At 38.9% G+C, this 27,701-nt stretch overlaps 1 protein-coding gene across 8 annotated transcripts in view; it reads right to left on the bottom strand.

Moving 5' to 3' along the window:
• The window catches only part of LOC117433285 (protein TANC2-like), a 222,268-nt gene that overhangs the window by 138,708 nt on the left and 55,859 nt on the right, over positions 1-27,701 (bottom strand). For 7 of the 8 annotated variants that reach the window (XM_059006723.1, XM_059006722.1, XM_034055416.3 and 4 more), the window contains one exon: positions 24,176-24,240. The exons of the other annotated variant lie outside the window; for it this stretch is intronic. The gene's annotated coding sequence lies outside the window, so the exon portion shown is untranslated. The remainder of the gene's footprint in view (positions 1-24,175; positions 24,241-27,701) is intronic. 8 annotated transcript variants of the gene reach the window in all.

The raw sequence follows: 27,701 nt of genomic DNA, 5'->3' as shown, positions 1-27,701 counted from the left end.
TGACTGTCAGGTTGCTACCGTATCGAGATGACACCAGTCAGCAGTAGGAAAGGCATAACACATTGTCAAAAACAAAAAACTATGGAAGAAAAGCAATGTTGTCAGTTAGGTACCATGCTACCGTACATTGGTTACACGTGGAACCGTTAGCATTCTAAACCTTACTGAGTCTGCATGCACAACAAGCCTTGATTTAGCCAAGCACGAATGAATGGGAAACTCCAGACGGACCATGAGGCATCCAGGCATCTAGGTCCATGTTTGAACAAAAAAAATGAATGTTACATGAACTGACATCAAGCAAACCATGAAAAAGTCTGTTTACTACTAGCATTACTAATAACCATGAAAAAAAAGAAATAAATAAATAAGTAGTTTACTAACATCATCATCCCTGAAAGATTATAACCAACTAGATTTGCAGATAAGCGCCTCCCAAATCTTTATAAACGCTGCCCCTCAACTGCACAGATAAACTGCTCATCTTAAATCCACATTGCATTCATTCTCCGTAAATGTCAAAAACCTACCCATGAAAAAGAATCCTGCAAGCGCATTAAAAAAGGCAATGAAAACCAAAGCGTAACCTTGACCTCTTTACAAAGCCTCAAAACACCCACTATATAAATCTACGGAATGTAAAGGAACCAGCTCTGCGTGGAATGTCAACACGGCACAGCTTGAGATCTTCTAATGACCATGTACTGATGCACTCGGATGTACTGGCCAGTTGCTTCATAATCAAAAAAAGGTTTGCTGCAAAAAAGTAAGGAAGCAATGAGAGGCTTTGATAGCAGACAGGTCGAGACAGTAGGCAGGAGAAGAAGATATACAGTACCTGAAATATCCCAGTGCTATCCCATGCTTTTCATTCTGCTTTTTGCATACATTGCCTCTCTTACATCCTCTCACTCCCCCCCCCCCCCCCCGACGCACTAAGCTCTTTGTGTTGTGAGGAGAGGGACTAACAGATGTTCCATGTTAAACAGCTATGACTCAGCTGCCTTACAGGTTTCCTGGTCCCCTGTTTAGCTGACGGAGGAGCTTTTGACCAGCTTCTCTCCTATTTCCACTCACCACAGAAGCCCCCCCCCCCACCAAAATCCTGAATAAAAGAACCCCCCACCATATTGTATCAAGAAGCTTTCTGGCTACCGTTGCTGCTGCGTGGAACTAAATACCCAGCCAGCTCCGCCACAGCCAGAGTTACATTACGTGGCAACAAAGACATCAGCAGCAGCAGCACATTAACTCCTTAAGCAAAGTTAAAACTGGGTATGGTCACAGATTGCTTCTGTACAACGCCGCTGCCATGAGATATTTCCTTTTTTTTATTGTATTATATCATTTTCTTGGAATGCCTACCCACAACCAACAATAAAGAGAGGGGTTGCAAAAGAAACATTGCTAGATTCCCCATTGCACAGCCATCCGAGGTACTGTAGATTTGACAGCATTATGAGTGTAAGCCGTGACTCCGTGTCAGGGAAGCAGTGTACTCCACTTGCTGTTTTCTACCACCGGCAAAACTGGTGTGGCTGATAATCCTTAACTCACTTCAGTTACAGTAATTCCATTAGCCGTAACTATTCATTGAATAATAAGCGTTTTCTTGATTCAGTTCCTCTGTTACGCAAAGGAGAATGAGCACTGTACACCTTTTAGCCACAAAAGTAGCAAAACGGCAAACAATGACGATTTCAATAAGGGGCATTTACAAGAAACACTCCTATAGGATTTCTCTACTACACAGTGTTGAGTGACATGCAGCACAGACCTGCGTCACGCTAAACAGTCGGCAGTGTGCACTGACAAATAAAATGCAGTTATTCTCACTCTGCTAGGCAATGTGCACTGACAGGTACAGGAAGACACAATTACTGAATGAATCTATAGAAATGCCTTGGTGCGGCAGTCAGATCAACTTTCACAACACTGTCTTTTGAGGAAACATTCAACTGAGATTTGATTACTGGAGTGACTGAAGTTCTGGATGGATAATGGTTAATTTACAGATTGCCTATGTGCATTGACAGGTATAACCTAGTTATCGACAGGCTGCTAGGCAATGTGCATTGACAGGACTGATTAAAGCGAGTTACTGACAGTCTGCTGGACAGTGTGCCCCAGCAGGTAAACCCAATTCTTGAACAAAAAAATAAATAAATAAATCTTTATACAGTTATTTAGTGCCAAGTACTACAGCCTTGGAGTTTATACTTCTATGGGATATTTTTCTGTGTGTTTATTGCTATTAGTAGACTAGTAAACAGTGCCGTTATTGTTATTTTGAAAACATTAACCACTCACAGTACAGGTTTATTTACCTTTTCAATGGTTTTCCTTTCCTTCCACTTCCTTTTTTTTCTTTTCTAAAGCTAGACGTCTCCTCTGAAATTTCTATGGTCAACTACTGTGTGGTCATGCCCTGCAATGCAGCGTCCTGATTGGTGGAGGAAAGGTTTCCGATACTACAGTATTGCGGTCATTATGTTTTAGTTCAGGATTTAGTTTCTTCTTATTTTACGTTAATTTTACAGTAAAATGGCACCGTACCACCACAGAGAAAAAAAGAAAATGCTTATTTCTCAGAAGATGGCTAGAAAAAATCCATAATCGTGTAATGTGTTTAGTGCCCAGCAGCAGGCCAGCGAGGCATACAATCCTTTGAGCAATTTCAGAGAGATCCGTTTACCCAAGCAAAAGCATAGCAAAGTCTAATACAGACTGCGAAATCATGGTAAAGCATAAGCAAGCATTGTAAAGCACAAAGAGGTATGGTAAAATATATTAAACATAGCAAGCCAGGGTAAACTATGGTAAATGCATAATATAACAATGGGAAGAGCAAAGGAAAACTGCAAGAATAACGTGTTAAACTTTTATATGGGTAAATGGGATAAAATAAAATAAAATAAATAAATAAACAAACCCATATATGTGGCATTGACATCTCTTGCATATAACTTGGTAAGAACTGCAGGGCGCTAAATTACAACTGTATCACAAAAGTCCATTACGCCGCTAATGTCTCTACTACCACCTTATGTAAGCGGCAAACACAACAACTGTACTACGCTCTGTGTGCTACAAAACTCTGGAATGAAAATGCTGACCAGTCTACTTGTGGATGTCCCACTGGGAGAGGCACAGAGGGGCGAGTGGTGCAGTACAGTGTGCAAGCAGACCCGTTACACTTGCTTGCTGACTGTCAGAAAGAAAGTGCGCCGTCACACTGCCAGCCATTGAGAGAACCCAGGCCCATCTCTCCCCTGCTAACATCATTAGAGTGATCTCAGCGATCACATGACGCCAGCTTGAAAGGCTATCGGATACCAGCTATCAGGGATTTGGGACGGAGGAGCATTGGGGCTTTAATGTTCGTCTTAAATCACTAATCAGCCGCACACACGCTAGATAAGGACTCTGCAAATGCAAACAAAATTAAGGGAAATTAACAAGATGATGTGATCTACTCCTTGCTCTTGCTGTCTCTCTCTGCAGCCCAGTGCAATTACCATGTCCTTCCTTACAGTGCACAATGTCACTGCAGTACCTTTTCACACATGGAGGGGTAATTGAAAAGGGAACTAAATAAAATCAGTGGTAAAGATCAGCTCTGATTGCTGAGAACACTGAGGAGTCTCATATCAAACATGCAGACACTAGTGATGATTATTAGAGAGATATTTTGATTACTTACAGTAATGAGTCTCTCAGCTTTCCTGTGGGCTATGTACAGTGCAGCACTGACAGAGGCTGCAGCTACGGTTAGTTTGAGAAGGTCACCAGACTGATTCATGCTAACCAGTTTAACGAAATACATTTTTATGCTGCCTTTCACCAAGTATGTCACAAGGTACTTTTGGCACTCCAATGACAATAAAATATGTTACAAGCATATTGAACATATATAATATTTTCTTCAGATTCAAGAATAAATGCTTGATTGAAAAACATGTACTGCGTCACAGACCAGTAACAAAATATGTAGAAATAAAAAAGGCAAACAATTGAAGTTTTTATTTTAATGGCCATCATATGGGAACATATTTTACACTTCGGGCTAATAAACCGTAAAGCGCATCCCAATTCAGCTGAACCCCCAGTCTAGTGATCTTTTCATGTCTCTGGGCACAGAACAGAGGAAGAGGGATTGAGAGCAGGAGAGAGAGAGAGAGAGAGAGAGAGAGAGAGAGAGAGAGAGGAGATGTTCATCACTATTATAAAGCATACTGCAGTTCAGATTTTTGTCAGTCACTATCAGTCATCCAAAGGTCAGATGACAAAGAGCCGCTTGGAGCAAAATGACACACCTTAATGACCAGCCAGTCCTTGTTTCAAAATAGCACTGTGACACAAGGGAAGAAAAAAGGTCACAGGGACACAAACAAAGCTACATGTGTTCAACAATACTAGCAATAAACGACTCAATAAACTAGTAGTGTGTGCAAACTTTTATTAGGGACATCCAACAGAACATAAACTTAGGGTCCCTGTTTTCCCTGGATCGTCCAGGCTTTGAGGAAGGTGTCCCAGGAATTCAGTATCCCTTCCCAGGTCACTAAATGCCAGTACCATGAATAGTGCAAAAATTAGATAAATCAGGATACAACAATATTACTGTGATAGACACACTTGGCTGGCAATACTATAGTAGTAATTTATCAATGTTTCCTTTTTGATGAATATAGGATTTTTTTTAAAAGATAGTTTTGAGATTCTTAGGTTTTTTGTACCTCAGGAGGTGGCAACCCTCCACACACTATATGCGTCAAATTGAAATCTATTCCACAGATCTCCAGGAATTCATAACAACTTCATTGTATATTCAAAAATTGAGTAAAAATCACACATTAATTCACAAGCAAAACAGAGTCAAGACATGGTGATATAAAGCCTATAGCCCTGTATGAGTTCTAGTTCCATTTCAATAAAAAAAAAAAAATGTAACAAAAAAAAAAAACAGATTGGTTGCTATGCAACCAAACACATCAACCGACCTCCCGGAAGTCAGACTGCGTCATTTATCAATCAATACCTCCAGATTACAGCGACAAAATCCGGTTTCCAAGGGGAAGAGTAAAGACGTTACTACCAGGTTAACAATGACTCGCTGGTGGTTTATCTATAAAATCCCTTTTAAAGCTCATTTACTGCATTATCTCTTTCGTGTTCATTTACAGGACTGTGCCACAGGCAGCTACTCATGTTTCTGTTTGCGACTGCAGAATAGAACGTATCCCTTATCAATTTGGTGAAAAAAAAACCCGGTTTGTCTGACTGGCACAGGGCAGATGACAGATAAGTCTGCCCACTGCAACCTTTCTCACTTTGGTTTTGATCTACAGTACAGCACTGCACCCAAATCAAATGCTGCCCTTCAAAGCGTATATCTATTCAATGACTACAGTACTTTGTCATTTCTAAATTAGATTTTAAAATCATTAAATCATTCAATTTTACAAGAAGCATTTGTTTTAGTACAATTAGTTTTTAATTCACAGTTGTTTTAAGTAAACCAAAGCTGATTCATTCCAAGTATTATCTAGTAGAACGATAAAAAAAATATATAAGAAAATAATAATGGTCTACATTTGAAACCCAGTTTGAATACAAAACATGAAACTGCAAATTAATTAATTATGATTGTGAACCTCTTGGGTCTTCTCAGCTTATCAGATTCCAAATCAGAGTGGCCATTAACCTAGAGGCAGCTGCCCTCTAAAGCGGATACTGAAATCTTAAAACCCATTTTAAACTGCAATTCAAAGCAACAAATCCATCTCCTTCAAACATTAATCCTAGAGTATTACTCAGTAGGGGGTGAATCATTGTTAAAATATTCAGAAACTCAAATATTCATTTATGGAAATAAGATGCTGTAGAAGGCAAAAATGTAAAAAGGAGTTTTGAATAAAGTTTTTTTTTTTTTTTTTTTTTTTTAATAATCTTGTGCAGCTCAAAGAGTCGACCATCTTTCATTTATAACATGCGTTTTCAAAGCTATTTACTTAGGGTTACCATATGGCCCCATGTATAGTAAGACAGCTTGGGACAGTTCGGAATTTTCACACCCCAATGCATTCTGGTAAGTGTAGTCCTGCTGTGAAAAGGTCTCTGTGACAGGTAACATGTACCAGAATGCATTGAGATGCGAGTTGAAAAGCCTGAACTGTCCTGAACTGTCCTAGTGTACACAGAGCTGTATAGTAACCCTATACTCAATCCAAATCGTCAATAGCATAATTTGAGACCGAAAGAAAAAACAATTCAATTACAGTTCTAACGAATAAGAAAAACAGCTTTAGACGACTCGCAAGTATCTTTATTAAACGTGCGAGTTGTTTCTGGTTTCTATTGGGTGTGTTTTATACTATCTGAAAAAACATGCCAATGACAACTAGGGTAAATAGTTTTGAGAATTTAGTCCACAGTGTGAAATGGCCATTTTAAATATCAAAAAACAAGGGAGACAATATAGTGTACAGTACAGTGAAATAGTAACACAAATAACGCATGCGTAACATCGCACAACATCAAATCCAAACTACATATCACCTTTTAGGTCAATTGGTAATGTGCAGACCCTACAGGACGGAAGACAGAATGGTCTGCTATAGGCAGCAGTGACTTCACGAGCGCTACAGCCAAGAAGCAAAGCCCACCCAGCCCCCCCGGCTATTTCAATAAATCAGGATGGCTTAATTGCTTCTTTACAGAACAGTCCCAGTGGACAGCTCCAATGCAAAGGGAGAATGTTAACCAAAAAAAAACCCAATAAAACGGTGGGTCTCTACGCTGACCAATGCAATCACCCAGATGAGGACAGAGCAGTCACAGAACAAATGTCATTGTAACTAGCAGAAAGAGAATGAAAACCAGATAAGTAATTTGCTGTGCCTGTTCTCATTGAAAAAGAGCAGTGTGATACAGTACTGGTGATATTGTTCATTTATTTTTTATGGAATGGAGATTAACTACAGTAGACTTCAGAAACCGCAAGACCAGTGACATCTAGAGGGAAAAATAAATGAGCAAAACTCTGTATCAAATGAGCAAAACTGAAATTGAATGAACTGCAAAGCTGCAAATTGCTATTGCGGTGATAGAAAGTAAATCGCCACTCAAAAATAAATCCAGAAATATTAATGTCCATTTATTAGTCTCTTTCGGTATTAAAACGCACCTAAAATCAGCCAATAACATCTTTCTGTAAGGTTACTTTTAAATGCTGAATGTTTTAACCAGTAAGGGAGAAAGGAGCAGAGATGTAAATTATTTTTCGACAGCAGCAGCCACAGTCAGACTGAAAGAGCAATTGATTGACAAGGGGATAAGGAATAATGGAAATAATATACAGGCAAGACCTTATGTTCATAGGATAAGAATATTCATCTTTCCTTCTAAAAACGGCAGAACTTAACAAATTGGTCCCTAAAGAAAACGTCTGAGTTAAAACTATTTTCAGCTTAAACTGAATAAACTCTGAATAAACAGCACATGTTTTCAGCCTAGAGACTCCCCTGAGGTGGAAGCCCAGCAAGTGTCAACTCAGCTGGGCCCAATCTCGAGGCTTGAGACCCTGTCTGGTGTGGTGGGAGGCAGTAGGTATGGGAGCCCGCAGGGTGCTGGGAGGATGGCAGTCTGTGTTGGCCCGTTGTTGCTGTAGTGGATTAAGGAGGTTGTGACCCGGTCAGTGTATACAATATCCCTGCTTACTGCAATGCCAGGATGTCACAGACAGAAAGACACACGCACTGTCTACAGCAGAGGCAGGCAACAGGGTTGTAGTAGCAAAATTTAGTACTGGAGCAGTCCTAAAATCAATAATGGCACATTATAATCAGTTAAAAACTACGTTACACATCCCCGTGTGTTGCTACAACTGTTTAAATAACATACTTGTAATTTTTCTTTTCATTGTTAACATCCTGACAACTTTTTCCACTTTAACTTTAAGGTCTGTTTCAAAGCTCTTTTCAAAATGTCCGCTCTAGTGCACTGATAGTGTAAGGATTATTACCCACATTGTCAAACAGGTAACACAGCAATAACGATCCATTATGTGTATGGAACAAAAAAGCCAGAGCACTTTTTTTTTTTTTAATCGCTCTTCCTGCAGTGATTTAGAGGACATCCCAAACCCCAGTGCACTACAGCAGCCACTTTGAAAAGAGCTTTGAAACAGATTTTAAAGTGATGTGTAAAAAGTTGTCAGGATGTTAACAACGAAAAGAGATATTACAGGTACGTTATTTAAACAGTTGTAGCAACACATGGGGACGTGTAACGCTATATTTTTCAGAACCCCGCTACTCTTTAACCTTTGCTAAATTTCACGTTTAATTAAATAAATAGCAAAACAATATTGGTTTGATTTTTTTTTTCTCGCCTCGAGTGGATGTGTAGCTATACACTTAATAGCAATGCATGTAAATATAAACATCTGTGCAGCTGTGGCTCTTCATAGGGTTGGGAGAAGGGCAACAGTGACAATGACAGGATGTCATTCTGATAAAGTCGATCAGGTAAAGTATTACCATTACAGATTTTTAAAAAGTATACTGTAAAATGGAAGCTGGTTTCCAATGTCATTTTGGTGCACTAACACAAGGCAAGTGACTGGCTAAATACATGGGACGGGAAACGATAAAGCCATTTGTCCACAAATTACATCCTGATGTATTACAACATTAAAAGCAGAGGGTTAAGGGCTTTATCAATTTAACGTTATGGTCAGACTTTTTAGATTTTGCAGATGTTTCACTGCTGCTGTTATTCAGTGTTTTATTTCATGCACATATGCTGTATACATATATTTCACATTAGTAGACATTTACATTTCTGTCTCTAGGCAATATATTTTCTGTACATTAATTCCATGCTTCTATGGTTGTGTGCCCTGAAGTTTTTGAAAATGTCAGTATGTGTGCTATATATTTTCTGTAGCTCAGTAATTTGATACTGTAAGCTGTCCTTCGGATCCCTGGCGCCATGGCCGTGGCATGTGTTTCAAATAAAAATGAAAAACACAGTGAAGGTATCGAGACTTCAGGGAATAGTGTAAACCAAGCATAGTCCAAATACTTGCATTCCCATCGCTGTGGAGTTTTCTTTGTTTAACATATGATAATACAAACACCATCCCTGTTTCTCTCTAAACTGGTTGATGTGCTAATTACCCCACCATAAGGCTCTGCGTTATCCTAACATACATCTATGTTATGTATTTAGTAATGTACTTTGAGCTTTACAAAGACATTGGTGCTATACATCTGTTAAATCAACTGGGGCCTTGACCAAAATAAATTCATTTTCCTGAACGTTTTGTCCCATTATGTTGGGAAAAGAAATGTACATCGCAGGCTGGAAAAGCATTCAGAAAGCTGTGTGCATTATTTAGGCCCTTAGGACAAAAAAGATAAATGAGGAATGCATTGTATTTTCATGGGAAAGGTTTAGCAACTTTAACTTTTTTTTAGATATATAAAAGTTTGGCAGCCAAGCCCAAACCTCAATCCTTCTTGCTAACTGACGCTCTGACTTAGGTCCCGATTCTGATGTGGTCACGCATTGGGTAGTAAAGGTCGAGTCACTTGAACTTCATACCAATCAACCCAAAATACACTTCACATAATTCTCAATTGCTGTTTGGACCACTTGACACACAGGCTTCGGGGTTTGGCAGCCATAAAGTTTAGAACCCCCACTGCCACATACAGTATTATATTTACCTTTCTATTTGGCTCAGATCCTGGAATGCCAAGTTCCATTACTCCGACAGAAAAAACACAGACCACAGTGGAATAGAGCCGGACTCTTACAGATGCACCACCCCCAACCCCCTCTTGCACAGCATACTTCATTTGTGAAGAAACACAACATTGTGATGTTTATTACCAAAAATCTGAAGGAAAAAAAAACCTCCAGTCCCAAGTGGCTCACCTAGTTAACCTGTTACTGCCATCGTCAGGCTACTTTGTAATTTATTGGAGCATTTTTAACTGGCATCTACCTGTTATTTAAATTTTAAACTTGAACTATATTGTGATGAAAACTTAGTCGAAATGTAAATGTTCTTCTAATGTTCTTATGATGATTCTGCAAATGTAGCCCTCGAGATGCTTTTATGGTGCTTCAATATAAAATAAAACTCTGAAGCCTAAAAATGGTGCATTTCATGATGTTTTCCTCCCCACAGTGACGATAAGTCTCCATGTTCTCTGTGTTGAGCTTCATAGCCGGTGTGAAATTTCACTGCTCTGATTACAAGCAAGTCTAACTTGACTGTCCTCAAAATAGAAAGCTAGGAATATGTTATAAATATGCACTTCTAAAAGACTTAACACTTATGGCAGCATGTCACTTTTGGGAATGCAGGCTATGTCACATGGGGTTGGAAAGATATTATAATTATTTGTTTATTTAGCAGATGCCTTTATCCAAGGCGTCTTATAGAGACTAGGGTGTGTGAACTATGCATCAGCTGCAGAGTCACTTACAATTACATCTCACCCGAAAGACGGAGCACAAGGAGGTTAAGTGACTTGCTCAGGGTCACACAATGAGTCAGTGGCTGAGGTGGGATTTGAACCAGGGACCTTCTGGTTACAAGCCCCTTTCTTTAACCACTGGACCATACAGATAGCTGGGAATAGTTTGCTTTAGCGACCCCTACTGGTCAGGAGCAGACAAGTCCATCAGGAGACTTGCCAGGCTGACCGTGACAAAACATGGTGCAAATGGTTTTCAAAAAGCTTGAACACTTTTCTGGCAATACTAACATAACCTAGTCATTTGTTTACAGCTAAGAAAAATGACTGGATGGTTATGTGGATGTAGTCTTTATTGATCCAGCCTGGACTGACTGTTATGCAACAGCAAGATGTTCATTCTTCACACTCTGAAGATACTGAGCTAGAATTGGGGGGGAATGGGGAGAGGGGGAAACACCAATTATATACCTAAAACGAATAAGAAAACTTAATACTTCCTTCAAGCCTCTGAATTAAAAGTCCTGGTTGTTGATTTTTGGGTTGGTAAATTTATTGGGTGCGTTTCTCCTTTTTCAAAAAATTGTGCAACTGACAAATTGTCAAATATAATATACAACTACATTGTATGTATTTTACATTGACTGGTTTATTATTTTTATTTATAAACTGTACAGGCTACAGTAACTCACACACTCTGTTTGCTGGCTGGCAAGTTCTTCAGTGCTGCATCCTATCAAAGACACCACATCTGGTTCTCTGGTTTTAAATACCTACATCAGTCACAAGCAGGGCTGCGGCAGCAGTAATGTACAGAGTACCACTAATCTAAATCTGTCTTAGCAAAGAGCTTCAAAACACTGTAATCACGGGCCAGCTGTGAGATGAAACTACATCACTTCCACGAGTCACTATTAAACTAATTACAACGCATGGTTCTTTATTTTAATTTTTGTTTTATTTTAATAAGAAGATATAAAAAAGGGTAATGTATATATTTCAACTGCCATCATATCACAATTGCAGTTATAAAAATGACAAACACTAGCCTAAAGAAAAAAAGTTTCTATAATTCAATGAACGGGACGTTTCATTAACAGTACTGATACATAAGCTGAATCTGTACATACAGACGTGCTCAAATTTGTTGGTACCCCTCCACAAAAAACGAAGAATGCACAATTTTCTCTGAAATAACTTGAAACTGACAAAAGTAATTGGCATCCACCATTTTCCTCTTGCGGCCGCGCCCAGGGAGATGGCTACAGTACCATGGACCTTAAACTTCTTAATAATATTTGCAACTGTTGTCACAGGGACATCAAGCTGCTTGGAGATGGTCTTGTAGCCTTTACCTTTACCATGTTTGTCTATTATTTTCTTTCTGATCTCCTCAGACAACTCTCTCCTTTGCTTTCTCTGGTCCATGTTCAGTGTGGTGCACACAATGATACCAAACAGCACAGTGAGTACTTTTCTCCATTTAAATAGGCTGAATGACTGATTACAAGATTGGAGACATGTGTGATACTAATTAAAGAACTAATTAGTTTGAAATATCACTATAATCCAATTATTTATTATCTTTTCTAAGGGGTACCAACAAATGTGTCCAAGCCATTTTAGAATATCTTTGTAGAATAAGCAATTATTCATCTCTTTTTACAGCTTCTTTGCTTTATTCTATGACATACCAAAGGCATGCAAGTATACATGATAAAATAGCTTTTAATTTCATCACTTTTCAGGAGGAATGAAGCATTATTTCAATGAGCTGTAAGTGTACCAACAAATTTGAGCACGCCTGTATGTATAGCTACACACTTGAAATGATGGGTTCCAACTAAAATAATGTCAGATGCGCGGTATACATAACAGCCGTTTAATTTAATTTTACCCCAAAGTTGTATAAACACTAGTAAAATGAGTTTAGTGATCACAATCTACAGCAGCAGGCAATGGACATCCCAAAATAGGCGCCCAGGACTGAAGGAGGTGTCCAGGGCAGGATTAAGGTGCACTCATAGAAAAAATTATTTAAAAAGAGGGCTAGGGGACAGTATCACTTTCTTCAGTCTTGCATATGATTTTTCATATTTTTCAAAGTGAAAATGTACATGCTACTGTATCTGGGAAATTCTACTTTTGTTTTTGGAAACTGTACATCACATGGGTCAAAATTCTGTTTAAAGATAAGCAACTTTTCCAGCGGTTTATATTACTGTAAGACAAGGTCTTCTACAATTCAGACGCTGAAAGACACAGTAACGTGAAACGATCGCAGGGTTATTTTAAGAACGACAGGCAATAACAAAACTGTGAAAATTCAATTACACCCAACTGTTTCCTTTTTATGAATATGTCCTTTAAAAGGATGTTAAACATATATTGTTTTTAAAAGAAAGGTGGTCTTCTCTTGTATAGCAGTATGCCAGAGCACTGATTTGTACACAGGGATCCACCCCACGCACACACTTTTTGCTTTTCAGTTAATTAACACTGGGACAGTATGCCTGTTTGAGTGCAAGATAACCTACTGTAATGGCAGACTGTACAACACTCTGCAAACAAACTGGAGGTGAATGTTCTTCATTTGCATCTAATGTCCCTGTTTTACTCTGTATCACTTACAGGAGACTGACAAGTCCTGTCCTTTTTTTTCCCCCAGAACTTTTAACTTGAGTGTTAAATCCAACCAAGCAAGCAAGGTCCAACCTAAATCAGCTCTGAACTGGTTAAGGTAGAACTTTTTTTTCATTCCAACGTTGAATCTCTTCCAGTTGGTAATCATATTAAAAGTAAACACACATTTAGCACGGTCGTAGTTTTTTAAAATAAAAACGCATTTACTGAAAATGATCCTTACTACAGCCCCATGGGCACGGTCTGCAGTGTATAAATGTACTGGACAGGGGGACTAAATGCAATTACTAACACGCTAGCCTTGCCAGATTCAATGCAATACCAGTGCTAGATAGAAAAGGGCTAGTGCATTAAACCATTCTGCTACCTTGGCTTCAAAGCCCTTGACTGACATGCTGTAATGTCAGTAACTAAGTCACTCTTGCCTTTTTCCCTGCACCAGCCCACACTGCATCCAACAAATGTGAAAAGCTGCATTCTCTTGTTTCAAACTGGGTAATTAATGGCAGCATTCCAAGAACTACAAGCAAATCTCTCCTGGGCACAGTGTTAGGTATCCATTGTCTGCGGGATTGTCATGAACTTGTAAAAGCTGCAACTGTAGAATAAAGAATAAAGGGGTTAAACAAGCTTTTATATTTCAGTTCTGTTAACAAATACCGGTACTAATCATCCCTCAAAGCGCTGTGTAAGATTTCTTTTCTTTTTTTTTTTAAATATGTAATTACAAACACTAGCCTTTCCTCATACTGTGTACAGAAGCCAATGCCTTTAATGGGAACCTGTTCAGCTACATTTATACCAACAGTGAGCGATTTTTTGTGTTGCCCCAATGCTAGAAGCCTTCCATTGTTCCACACTGTGAGGCAGTTTCAAATTGTTTCATGAGACATGTTGACCGTTGGGGGCTAGTGAGACCTCAGAAGTAACACCACAGCAGTGACATATTTACAGCCACAGATTATTATTATTATTATTTATTTCTTAGCAGACGCCCTTATCCAGGGCGACTTACAATTGTTACAAGATATCACTTTTTTTTTTTTTTTTTTCACATACAATTACCCATTTATACAGTTGGGTTTTTTACTGGAGCAATCTGGGTAAAGTACCTTGCTCAAGGGTACAGCAGCAGTCTCCCCAGCTGGGATTGAACCCACGATCCTCCGTTCAAGTGTCCTTAGCCCTAACCACTACTCCACACTGCTGGGTCTGCCCCTTTACTAAAATGGATTCTCCAATATCCTACAAAGACCCATCATTGTATGTGTATTTATTTATATATATATATATATATATATATATATATATATATATATATATATATATATATATATATATATTTTATATCTCAAAGGTCTCCTTCAGTGGCAATACACCACAAAAGAAATGGACTTGCTGGTTAAACAGCAAGTCCACATCCCGTATGGTTCAGTTAACTGAAGGAGACCGTTGATGCAACGTTCCCAAGACGAAGCACCCTGTGATTATATCAAGACTTTCAAACACTTTCGTAGCACTGGTTGTATACTTTTGTGAATATATATATATATATACACACACACACACACACACATATACACACACGCTAATGGACCTTGTTCATTTTGTTGATAAAATAATATCCTTCTACCAAATATTCTTCCAAGTAATAAAAATAGCACCACACTTTTTGCAGCCTCGAGAAAGAGGCGTACTTACTAACCATACAGCACAGGAACATCACTCTTGAGTTATGCCTCTGGGGAATTTTTAATTGAACACCTACTTTCCCAAAACATCAGACTAATTGGGCTGCTTTAATGAGCTTCCTCTGCAGGCCCTGAAGAAACTGATATTGAAGTACAGCACTGTAGAGCAGCTACAGCCTTGCTATTAAATCAGTGGTAGAGGCTTGCAAGCTGGACTGTATGCAGGCAGAAACCACAGAGCAGACAACTTTCTAAGGGATCCAGGAATCCTTGATTTCACTGCACTGCAGTTCTAATGCTACAGCTCTGCATACTCATTTTGACATTAGAATACACATTTTTTGTTATATTCGTACTGCATGCTACACATTTTTTTCGAGGAGCTATATAAAAACCCTGCAATACGTGTAACACACCTTTTCTTTCCCAGAAACTTTCATGGTATTCCAGACATGCATTCTATAATTCCAAAAGCTGTGTCTCCCTGTTTCAGTTATGATAGGCAAGACAGCAGATGAGATGTACTTTGATAGAAAGCTGCTAGTTGAGCTTAGTTGGCAAGTGTGTCTGTCTGCGGTTGCCACATTGCTTCCCCTCTGGAGCAATGACTTAATGTACCGCAGCTGCGCTCCCTTTCTAGATGGCCGACTTCCACCTAACCCTGGGAATGAACTGTCAGGCCATCCAGTCCAGGACACTCTGTTCCCTTTATACCGCGTCCTCACAGGTCGGGAGGGAGATTTATCACCAAGAATCATTCTGTCTCTGTCACACTTCCTTTTCAGTATTCTTCAACTGCACTTTATGGGGCCACTATACACAATATAAAAATCAGAAATAAGTATGAGATAATAAGAAACAAAAATAAAAAATGTAAATGCATGCAGCCAACACTGGAAGAATTGAGAAGACACTGCTAAGAAAACCTCCTGGTAATTACAGACAGAGAAAGCAGTTGCTTCAGGAACCCTTAGAAAAACACAAGCTAGGATGTCACTTACTGTATGGACTGTCACAGTTGTGAGTCTGGGGGAGGGGGGGGGGGGGGGAGTGGGGGGGGATTCCTGCTAACACACTGTTAATTGCGAAGAGAGATTCCGCCCACCCCGAGGCAGTAGACCTCAACCCTAGTCCTTGAGTTCTGGTTTTAACTATTTACTTAAAAGCTGACATTTTCCAATGTACAGAATACAGGACTCATAGACGACCTTTGAGATAGGTCAGACAGCTGCAGTGCAGGCAGAATTCAAATGAAATTCCATTGGAATAGAATTCAGTTCACGTTTACCAGTTTATCAGATTTCAACCAGACTGTTGACAGTCCAGCTGATTTACATTCTCCTAAGGCAGGGCAGTCGGGACGCAAGCTTTCCTCTGCAGTGTCACTCCAGATATCCTTGCGATACTACCTGCAGCAGTCTGGTGTTTAAAAGAACACCTTCTAAATTAAATACTAATTGCATTTCACAAGAGATAACCATGGAGCTCATAAAATCAACATGAACTTAAAAGTGAACCACAACTTCGTATAAACCAGCAGGTGGGTGATTATTCAAAACTGGGAGGGCTGGAGTCAAGAACTCGCACAATACAAGGTGCCAAGTCACCCGCTTCTCCACACTACTGTTTCTTCTTCCAGAAGATAAGGAAGGACGGCTGTCTCTCTGGCTTTCCCCCCTCCCTCCAGTAAACCGAAACAAACAAGTCAGGCAGGAAGACTGACGGTTAGCCTCTGCTTTTTAATAGGGTTCCAGAAATATTCTGTATGGTATCCATTCAGAAATACAACTGAGCCTTGTCTAGCATCATCTACTAATCACGGAGGCTCACCATTGCTTTAGGTAGGGGTGCTTAAAATACAAAGAGCAGGTGAGGACTACAGTGAAAACTTTTAACAAAATACAGGCACTACTGTGAAAAATGTTTGCCTGCAAGAAAAAATAAGTTTTGTTAGTTTTACTTTTTGTCGGAACTTCTAGGAAAGTTTTTTTAAAGAATCATTTTAGCAGTGTAGTTTAGCCTTAATATTGAAGTGAGTTACTTCCCACACAAGCCTCCTGATTTTGTAAAGGTCAGAATGCATGGTAAAAGAAGAAAGTTCAAATACGTTATGAGGCTGCATATTTAACAATTGTATGTCCTCCATTGTCCAGTCCAAATGATTTTCCCCTTACTGTGGTGACATGCTCTGCTTGGAGCGTGCAAAACAAACTGAATAGTGTGCCTAAAATACCCCTCTTGACTGAACAGTGTAACTACAAACCTGACTACAGCAGCGTGGGAAATCTTAAGTCTATCTCTCTACCTTAATCTCAACATGTCCAAAGTATTTTACACTTACAGGCAAGAGAGGAAACATCAATGCCTTCAAAGCCATTTCTCAGAAAGGCAGTTTTTAATACGGTGTTTAAGAGCTGATATCTAACCCTTGGCTCAACTGCATTCCTGCATTATATAATAACAGGGCACCTGTACATTTTTTCAGACCAGGGGCATAATGCTTGGTGGATCACTGGCAATCACTGGAGAACTACAAACCTAAATCTAACCTCTGAAAGAATAAAAAGTTGCATTTTGTTATTATTGTAGTTGCTGCCGTTTTTCTACTACAGTTTGTTCCCTTAACTTGAGTCTCTATGATTTTTCCTGAGGTGAAAATGTCAGATCTATACTGCATCGCCTAACATCAAAAAACGCTAATTCGTAGATTTGAAGGCGAAATTTGTAAGACACAAAAAAAAGTCGACAAGCGTTTCGGCTGATGACGGCATAGCTTAAAACCAAAAAAAACATTACTTTTGTCAGTTTAGGTTTATGAATAACAGATCTGCATTTATAACCTTACTTCTTGAGCAGTTTTATTTATTTGTATGTTTTACAGATTTGTAAGAGATGGCAGCCTCAGTGCTTTGATTCCATTTCCATCCCGCGCCTGGCAAACGGCAGGTAACGTAAGATGCTTTGAGACGGTACAGGTGGGTTGCAGTGTGTGGTTTCAAGTTAACCCTTCACATCATCAGGGTTCTCAATTCTTGACTCATTCTCCACATCTGAACAGCTCTCAGGTTTTCTTAAAGGCGTCCGACGCTTCAGGAACGTCTTGTATTTATTCAGCTTGAGCCTCAAATGAGCTAATCGATTTGGCAAGACAACCAGGTTTAACACATTAGCTGAACAGTGACTCACTGTTGGGTCACACTGGGAAATAAAGTGTTGATTACTAAGGGTAGCATTTTAACAATAGCTTCTTCTAGTTTGGAGCCAGTTAAACGATTGAAGTGTTTTGGAGGACTGCAGGAATAAAATTAAAAAGTTGTTTTAATACTTTTATGTACCTTTAAGTCAGGTTTTTGCGTAGCTCACATGCCTTTCAGTGGCCGAACACTGTAATTTTTCAAAACTATATTTTTTTCATATAATGCAGCGTTTCAAAGTGCTTTTAGAACCTGTGAATTGCTATGAACAGCCATAAAAGCCATGTTTGCAGTAGTGCATGGATATAGGAAATAGCCAAAATCAAGGGGCTCTCTTTGCACCAAGCTATTCATTGTCAAAAGTATTCATACCCTTTGATGCTATGATCGTACTGTCTACAAGGTTCTAGAAATTTCTATATGATAATGCTGAACCTAATTCTAGAAAAGTGTAGAAAATGCTGGATTGTTGGTGAACATTCTTAGAGAGTATAAAAGGGTTAGGCATAGGATGATTGCTGCCATTACCAAAAAGTCAATATGGGAAAAAGTAAAGAGCTATCTGAAGAACAGAACATTATTTATTGTCATAAAGCTGGAGAAGGATACAAGAAGATTTCCAAGCATTTGGAGTATCCCAATTTCAAGTACTGCTTCTATTGTCAAGAAGTATAAGAATGGTACTGTTACAGCGCTCCCTCGGTCTGAAAGAAAGAAGGTTATTTCACCAAGAACAGGTAGAAGAATTGTGAGGAAGGAACAAAACTTGGTTTAAAGCGCAACTGGACGTTCCAACACAACAAAGATCCAAAGCACACATCAAAATCTACATCAGAATGGTTAAAGAAGAATAAAATCAAGGTTCTGGAATGGCCTAATCAAAGTCCTGATCTAAATCCGATTGAGAATCTTCGGTGTGAGTTGATGGCGGTTGTGCACAAGAGAAGTCCTCGAAATTTGAATGAACTGGAACAATTTTGCATTGAAGAATGGTCACAGATCACTAAAGAATCATGCCAAAAGCTCATTGACCAATATCTTAATCATTTAAAAGAGGTTATTATTGCTAAAGATGCCTCAACTAGCTATTCATTTTCCTTGTCAGGGTATGAATACTTTTGAATTAGCATTTTTGGAGTTTTGCGAAAAAATTGCTGAAATAAATAACTGTAGACATCTATTTCTTGTAATTTTTTCCTCATCCACAAAAGCAAAACTTTTGCTACAGAAGATTGTTCCTATAATTTGTTTGAGAAATTTCTAGAAATTATAAATTTCCATTGGGGTAAATAAACCTTTGACTACAATTGTGTGTAGCATTATTACATTATAAATAAATCAATCGGATTCCTCCCCTCGGTATAGCTAAACGAAATGGCACAGGCGCTAAAAAAAAAAATAAACACAGGAAAGGAAATGGACAGCATGAATAGTTTAAAGGCAGCCCCGATCGGCCATTATGAACGGCATTTATAATACATACATGCAGAAAGAAATCTGCTGCACACTTCCAACAGGGCGGCTGCCAGAACAGAGATGCTTCCAGAGGCCTGCCAGTTGAATTATTCAGTGCGTGGAGCAGAGAGAACTTGCTAACCTCTTTGACTTCAGCGAGGAGAGGGAGAGATGTGTTTATCCAAAGCAGCAGCAGCAACAGTCCCGGGGCGGGGTGAACACAGAACAGATTCCCACTGGGTACGCTGCTGGATTGAACACTATCCAGGTCTCCAATGTTTATATGGAGTGCAGCATCCCAGACTTATTAGGAACTTAGGTAAAGTTGGCATTTGTATGCAATTTCCTTGACTGTGCAGTGTACAGTGTACAGTATAAGCCTGGAAAAAGCACCTGCAGAAATGTAAATAATAATAATAATAATAATAATAATGCAACCTGCTAGTGTGTGCTCTTGACCAGGAGGTGCAGAACGGGAATGCAGTCACCAGTTTATTGGCAACTTACTGTGCTCCACTTTGCCAACACACAGCTATTGCCCCCAGGGCATGGAATTAATTCCATTAAGCCAAGCTGCTGCTCACATTGCAAATTAGCTGTCTGAAGGAGGACAGGACCAGCCAGCTGGCAGCAAGGAGCCAGGGCAGCCCTGGGGGACCGCAAACCCTCCACTGTACTCAACTAGGCAGCACTGCAGAATGAGAAACAATAGTCTTCCTTATTTATCCTCCATAACTGCAGAACACTCAATTAGAATTCTAATGTTAAACTACAGTAAACCAGGGCAGGTATGCAAATGTTTTGGTTCATGCCTTCTCCAGTGTAATACAGTCAGTACTTGAATATACGACACTCAGATACACATCAGTCACGTTTTACTGTTGTTGTATTAAGAAATAAATCAATTCCCATTATTATTTATATATATATATATATATATATATATATATATATATATATATATATATATATAACAAATTAATGTTGCTTTTTTTATCTTCTGCTAAATTGCATTGCCTTTTCCGTTTTACGCAGTTCTGTCCATGGGTAACATTTTGATTTAATTCTGCTGTTGGGTCATTAATGGGGGATGACATACTGCTACACTACGTACCGGATTTAAAAGTCCTCTTTTGGCAAGTGAATCACATCGTTCTGAATTAAAATACTTCTGTTGATAATATAGTACTGTACCAACAAAACCAACTACAGTACATCTAAATGGAAGCCTACTTATTTTAAAACACAGTCCTTTCAGCTATGTGTTTTTGACATTGTATCTTTTTTGTGTTCTCTGAAAAACGGACAAGGTTTGGAACGGGCCAAAATGAAATAATCAGATATGCACAACTCTGTATATTCCTTAACAATATGCGTCACACGCGTTTAACCATAACTGAAGTCAGAATTATATAGGGTCGGATATCTGAGTGCTGACTGTAATGTTATTCTAAGTGTTACTAATTTCTATTTATTAGGGATGGGAATTTTAAACGTTTAAAAGTATAAACTCTAAAGAAATGGTTAAACGTTGAATAATATGCTAGACGTATAATCGGTCACGTGACAAATTTCACCAAAAAGCATATCTTTTAATGTATTAATTTGAGTAATTTATCATCATATACAGCAGTCCGTCGCGTATCCTACTGCTGTGGTGCCACAGTAAGGGTGGTTTATTTAGATTTCCAGAAAGCTTTCAAAAAAAGTCTTGCATAAAAGATTAATTCTCAAACTCAACGCAGCAGGGATTCAAGGAAATGCATGCACATGGATTAGGGAGTGGTTAACATGTAGAAAACAGAAAGTACTTATAAGAGGATAAACCTAAAAATGGAGCAAGGTAACCAGTGGTGTACCACAGGGATCAGTATTAGGTTCTCTGCTATGCCTAATCTACATTAATGACTAACATCGCTGCATTAAGAACTGGGCAGACACATGGCAAATGACATTTAATATAGAAAAGTGTAAGGTACTGCATGCAGACAATAAAAAATGTCCATTATAAATACCATATGGGAGATACTGAAATTGAGAAGGAATTCATGAAAAAGATCTAGGAGTTTATGTTGACTCCAAAATGTCTTCATCTAGACAACGTGGGGAAGCTATAAAAAAGGCCAACAAAATGAAAAGTGTTGAATTTAAATCAAGGGAAGTCTTGTTAAAACTGTACAATGCATTAGTAAGACCTCATCTAGACTATTGTGTTCAGTTCTGGTCACCTCGCTACAAAAAGTATATTGCTGCTCTAGAAAGAGTGCAAACAAGAGCGACCAGAATTATTCCTGGTTTAAAAGGCATGTCATATACACAGGCTACAAGAATTGAATCTATTCAGTCTTGAACAAAGAAGACTACGCGGCAATCTGATTCAAGCAATCAAAATCCTAATGGCGACTGACATTTATTTAGCCCTTACAGCCCTGTGAATACGTACAACACGATTTTAAAAGGACGTTTTTTTTTTCAATATTAATTCAAAGAATGCATACATGTAAATAAATTGTGTAGGCTTTACCGGTACACTTTTACGCAAATGTCCTTGAAAGCTATGTAATTTGTCAACAGAAGGGTACATTAAAAATGTACTGGAATCTGTGCATTTGATAGATTCTTTCACATATGCCACTGTGTTTTTATTATTATTATTAGTTTTGTTATTTGATATAATATAATGTACAATAAATTTAGTTTATTTTATTCACCCACAGATCCAGCACAGGTACATCTCAATAGCGCAGTACAAATACAAAGAGACACATTTATTAAGATAAAAATAATAGTACAAATGTTTTTAAAAATACCAAATTCCCATTGGGTGCGTTTTATTTTTGTTTTAGATTCTATTGATTTTTTAGTATTACATGCAGCTGTAAGATCGTTACCTCTATTAAAAATGAGCACAGGTGAATCTACCGGTTAAATCTAATGGCCATAAATTAACCAAATCAAAAATGTTGGTGTGTACATGTTTTTTTGTTTTTTTTTGTAGTTAAGTCTTTGCGACATTCAAGCGTTATTTGCTTATTTAGGGTTTCTTTGCTTAGAAAATACTAACCAGGGCTGTCAGTATACATCAGAGTATAATATAAAGTGTGTGTGCATGAAGATATGGTTTAAACGCTGACACCTGCATAGCATTTAAACTTTCATAAAAATGTACCAAAAGCACATCCCTACTATTTATCCAACAAGCAGGGATAGCAACAGCAAGTGCTAATGTACCAAGGTTCAACCGCTGTGGATATTATACCAATATCGCAAAGCTGCTGTTAGAAAAGCTGGGTTTGATTGCAAAAAACAAAGCAATGATTTAAATAACATTTGAATTCATCCGACCCGTGCAAGCATTCAATTAGCAACGCCTGCACAGTGCAACAGGGTGCAGCTTGTCAAGCTGCTTTGCTTGTATCCACACAGTTGGCCTCTGTAGGTCTAATCTGACTGTCGAGAGGATTACCAGTCAACGGTTTTCCAGAGCAGTCTCAAGATAAGGCAGATTGTGAAAGTGAATGGATTTTCTAACACACACATACATGAATACACACACTGCTTATAATGTTCCTGTAGTTATTATTATTATTATTATTATTATTATTATTATTATTATTTATTTCTTAGCAGACGCCCTTATCCAGGGCGACTTACAATCGTAAGCAAAAACATTTCAAGCGTTACAATACAAGTAATACAATAAGAGCAAGAAATACAATAACTTAATAGTTGAAATGATATTTGGGAATGTACACAAACTGGACAGTCAATAAGGTTTCAGATAAGAGCGTATAAGAAATGAATGTATAGAAACCACATTTTACAGTACTTGACAACGAGAAGTTAAAAACAGCTTGCTTTATTTATTCATTTAATCATACCCCCCCCCTCCTTCGACAGGCAATTACTGGATTTCTTATTTCACTTAGGGACTAATTTGAATTTTTTCTGATTGCAGTCATTTAAAAAAATATATATCTATATATATGCTGACAGTCACTGAACAATTCCCGACAAAACCAACATCAAACTGATAACACTATGTGAAAGTTCGCTGCTAAACTATTCTCCACCCGCCCACAACCCCATGACAGAACCACCAGACCATGCTCATAGTGTGACTGAGGATTTTCATACAGTATGCCCGATGCTGCATAGCACATGGTACAGCATATTGAGCCAGCTGCTTGCTGCTAAATCTCTATTCTCAATACCCCTGGCATTGCAAAAAAAAAAAGATCTATTTTACATTAATTAAATGTACAATAAAGTGGTAATGTAAAACTGTAAATTAGACTACATACCCACGATTCAGAAAGGTGCTAGTGTGCAGTGGTGCATTCTGGGAGTTGTATTTGCTTATGAGGTGTTGGTACACACACAAAACCTGAGGTTTATAAAAAATAAATTGTATCTAAGATAATAATTAAATATTCCATGTGATTGGCCCAGACATTTCTCAGCCAGGTAAACTGGTTAACATAGATGAGAGGTACCACTATATTTTTAAACTACACCCCAAGACAAACAGCTATACTAAAAGGTGCAAAATACTACATCATTGCATAGTGGTACTGTGCCACACAGCAGCAGAGCACCTACTTCACTGCAATTTCTAATCTACAAATTACAGTACAGGATTAGTGCGTGGGTGCTGCATTCTGGTCTATGGGAAGATGGAAGAACGGGGTCTTACTGTGAAACTTCTGATGATATTCAGCTTGTAGGGCAGTTTTCCTTCCCTCCATGCACAGAACGGAGCTGGAAAGAGAAAAGAAGTGTTTGCAATCCTCAATTTAAAAAAAAAAAACCTTGTGCAAACATTTACATGACAGTTCCCCTTATTGAGACAGACTATACAACCAGCTTCTCATTGCTCTGCCACAGCTACCTGTCAAGTGTGATCGCACTACAGATCATGCTTTCCCCTGGCCTACAGTATTTATGAACTGGTCAAGCACTGTCATTTTTTTATTTTTTATTAATGGTTCGCCCAGACACAAAACAAAGGCGTACAAACACATGGGGATAAGGTGTGGTGCTGCACAGTGTTTACAGAAATCATGAACAATGAGCAGGAGTTTAATCCAGTCAAGGCATTCAGAAATATCAGAAACTAAATAGGAGGTTCCGTCTTGTGGATTGTGCTGAGGGACTGGGAGGCAGTGTGGCGTTGTGGATTAAGCGGAGGGACTGGGAGGCATTGTGGCGTTGTGGATTGAGCTGAGGGACTGGGAGGCAGTGTGGCGTTGTGGATTGAGCGGAGGGACTGGGAGGCAGTGTGGCCTTGTGGTTTGAGCTGAAGGACTGGGAGGCAGTGTGGCCTTGTGGATTGAGCTGAGGGACTGGGAGGCAGTGTGGCCTTGTGGATTGTGCCAAGGCACAGGAAGGCAGTACTGTACACAAATCATTCTTAAAATAAACTCACTAGAAATCCACAGTGCACTGCACTTGTTCATTATAATGATACAGAGCATCACCAAAATATTTCTAAAACAGGTGCTCTTTTTCTATTATCCATAACAGAACCAAGCTTAAACCAACGCATCGTTCCTGTGAAAGTACACTGCTCTTCTAGCAACTTAATAAGAAGCAATATTAAAATGTTACTGTAGATACAGCAGCACTGTGTGGAATGGGTATCACTTCACAGTATTTGGATCGGGAGGGGGTGGTCTGGGAAAATAGTTGTGTTATCTAGCCTCTGCTCCCCCTCTCATTCTACATTCGCTCTCTCTGAAAGGTTCCCGCCAAGTGAATGCCAGCTTTTATGCTTCATTACATGCTCAGCGTGGCTCGGAGCTCTCTCAATGTTTCCACTTCATTACTATCCAAGAGGCCACAACACAGGGCAAAACCTCCCTCAGTAAAGAACCACTGCTGGATCAGTTACACATTCGGCTGACTGATTGGCAGTTTAACACAACTTCTAAATAATTTCCTGGCAAATGACAGTTGATTTGTTCCAGAGAAAAAGGTGTGGAATGCACCAGGGTCTTCCTGGGAAACAAGAAGAGGCCGCTCGGCCCATCAAAGCTCGTCCCTTCACAGCACACCACCTGCCCCTGCAAAAGGGATATAATTTAGCCCTCATTGCCTTCTCTTTTTTCTAGGTTAAAGAGATTTAAATCCTGTACCCTGCCCTCCTACTGTATCTCAAGCCATTGAGTCCTGGGATCAGCCTAGTTGCCTTTCTCTGTGCCATCTCAAGTGCAGTAATCTGTTTTTTGTAGTGCAGGATTAAGGATTCTGTGACTTTGCCATTCAGATTTCAAAGTTTGACTTTCTAGAAATGTGGCTCCAAGATCCTCACTAGAACTGCTGCACTGTAGATCTATCTTCTTCCCCAGCTCAATCAATCAATGAGTCAGCGATACAGGAGGCCTCAGCCACGGCTTTTAAAGCAAAACACTGAACAATTTACAGTTATTACCGCAGGGAACAAATTGCATGACATACAGGTGAGCAAAAAGCGGTCACAGTTTACTTTAACTGCAGGGAACATGTCACGTAACCTCTGGATCAGTAATTCAGAAGACTGAACGGTCTGCTGATTTCCAAAATGATTATCTGTACTTAAAAAAGAACTGGTAAAGCAACAACAGCAGGCATTTGTTAGTCTTCTACAAAGCAAAGGTGTCTGAAGCCCACATCCCCAGTAGATCAAGCGTTGTTGAATGATAATACTTAACTTAACCCTTTAAGGTACAAGGGACATATGTGGCCCACAAATAAAATGATGCTAACTTTCTTATTTTTCTAAGGAGGTGCACAAAACAGGGTTTTAAAATGTACTGGCAGGTTGGATCCGGTCATCCAAAGTGTGAGCGTCCTCCTAGTGATACTTAAGTCACTCTCCAATGTATTTTAAGATGAAACCATTTGAACATCCACTCAATTCCTTACATACCTTTAATTGAAGATATAATAATATAATAAAAAATGTAATGTGCTGATGATTTGTAATATGACATACCAACAATAAATCAGATTTATTCATCCAGCTGTGCCCAGCAGCTTGTGAAGCCAGCAGCACAGCTGGACAGATACAATTCCAAGGGTGACTCAGCCTCATGAGCTGGGACCATGTGCTTCAGCAACACCTACCCCTACCCCCCCCCCCAATCAAAAACAATGAAATCTACCAGCGCATAGTAAGACTTCAAAACATACTCAGTCACGTACTGTACTGACACACAATGTAAAACACAAGAATATGATGCAAGACACTTGCAAAGCTCATTAGCTAATTTGACATTTTTTTAAAAAATCAACACAGTCTTAAAACGTGTTGAAAACTTATTTCTGGCTTGAAAAATGGCACTGGGGCATCATAACTAACGGACCGACCGCCCAGCAAACACACAAGTGGAGCACTTCTTTAATAAACCAGTGTCAATCAAAAAAAAAACATGACTATTAAACACTCATTCATGCTGAACTTAAAATAACCTTTTAAAATAACCTTTTGTGTCTGTAAATGAAAAACAGTATCCCCAAACGTGTCTATATTTAGCACTATTTTATACTCAAAAGTACCAGCTTCCATTCTGTTTTACAGCAAGCAGTACAATGTACATTAATAAGGAGTATTACGATATGCATCACAATATATGCAATGGGGTGGATAGGTCACATTGATGCGTATGATGTATAACATGTACAGTATAATGTGTAATAAAAAAATGATCATTAACGACGGGCCACTTTGTATCACAATCTATTGATGCAAGGTGAACAATTCCACAACGTAATTACAGTAGTCTTCTGTCCAATAAGTACAAAGCAAGATCCTAAATGATCAATGACCATTCTTTCCTAGCCAATGCAACATCTCCGACATACAAACCTAGAGTATCACACATGTAGAGCCACAGTCATTAGAATCCAATTCGTTACCAATGCCAGCCTAGCTATTTGTTTCTCATGCTGATCAATGGCTAGGGCTTAGCCAGTACATTTAAAAAGAATAAAGTCCATTATGGTGATAACTAATCAATTGCTGAGCCATAATTCACTTGGAGAGAGGAATCAACCCCCTGTTGCAAATTCTCCATTACACTCTACAGGACTTGCAGTACATTACCTGAAAGAACCTGAAGTTCAGGGAAGCAAACTTTTGGACAAAAGTGTTTTCTCTGGGGTTTTGAACTATATGATGCTTTGCAGGTTCACTTTTTATGGGTAGGTATTTTTTTGTTGCTTATCTTGGTAATTAGCTG

This window comes from Acipenser ruthenus, chromosome 33 (genome assembly GCF_902713425.1).
Source record: "Acipenser ruthenus chromosome 33, fAciRut3.2 maternal haplotype, whole genome shotgun sequence".
Classification (NCBI taxonomy): domain Eukaryota; kingdom Metazoa; phylum Chordata; class Actinopteri; order Acipenseriformes; family Acipenseridae; genus Acipenser; species Acipenser ruthenus.
Note: the sequence above shows the minus strand (reverse complement) of the source record. Positions and strands in the feature narration are given on the sequence as shown.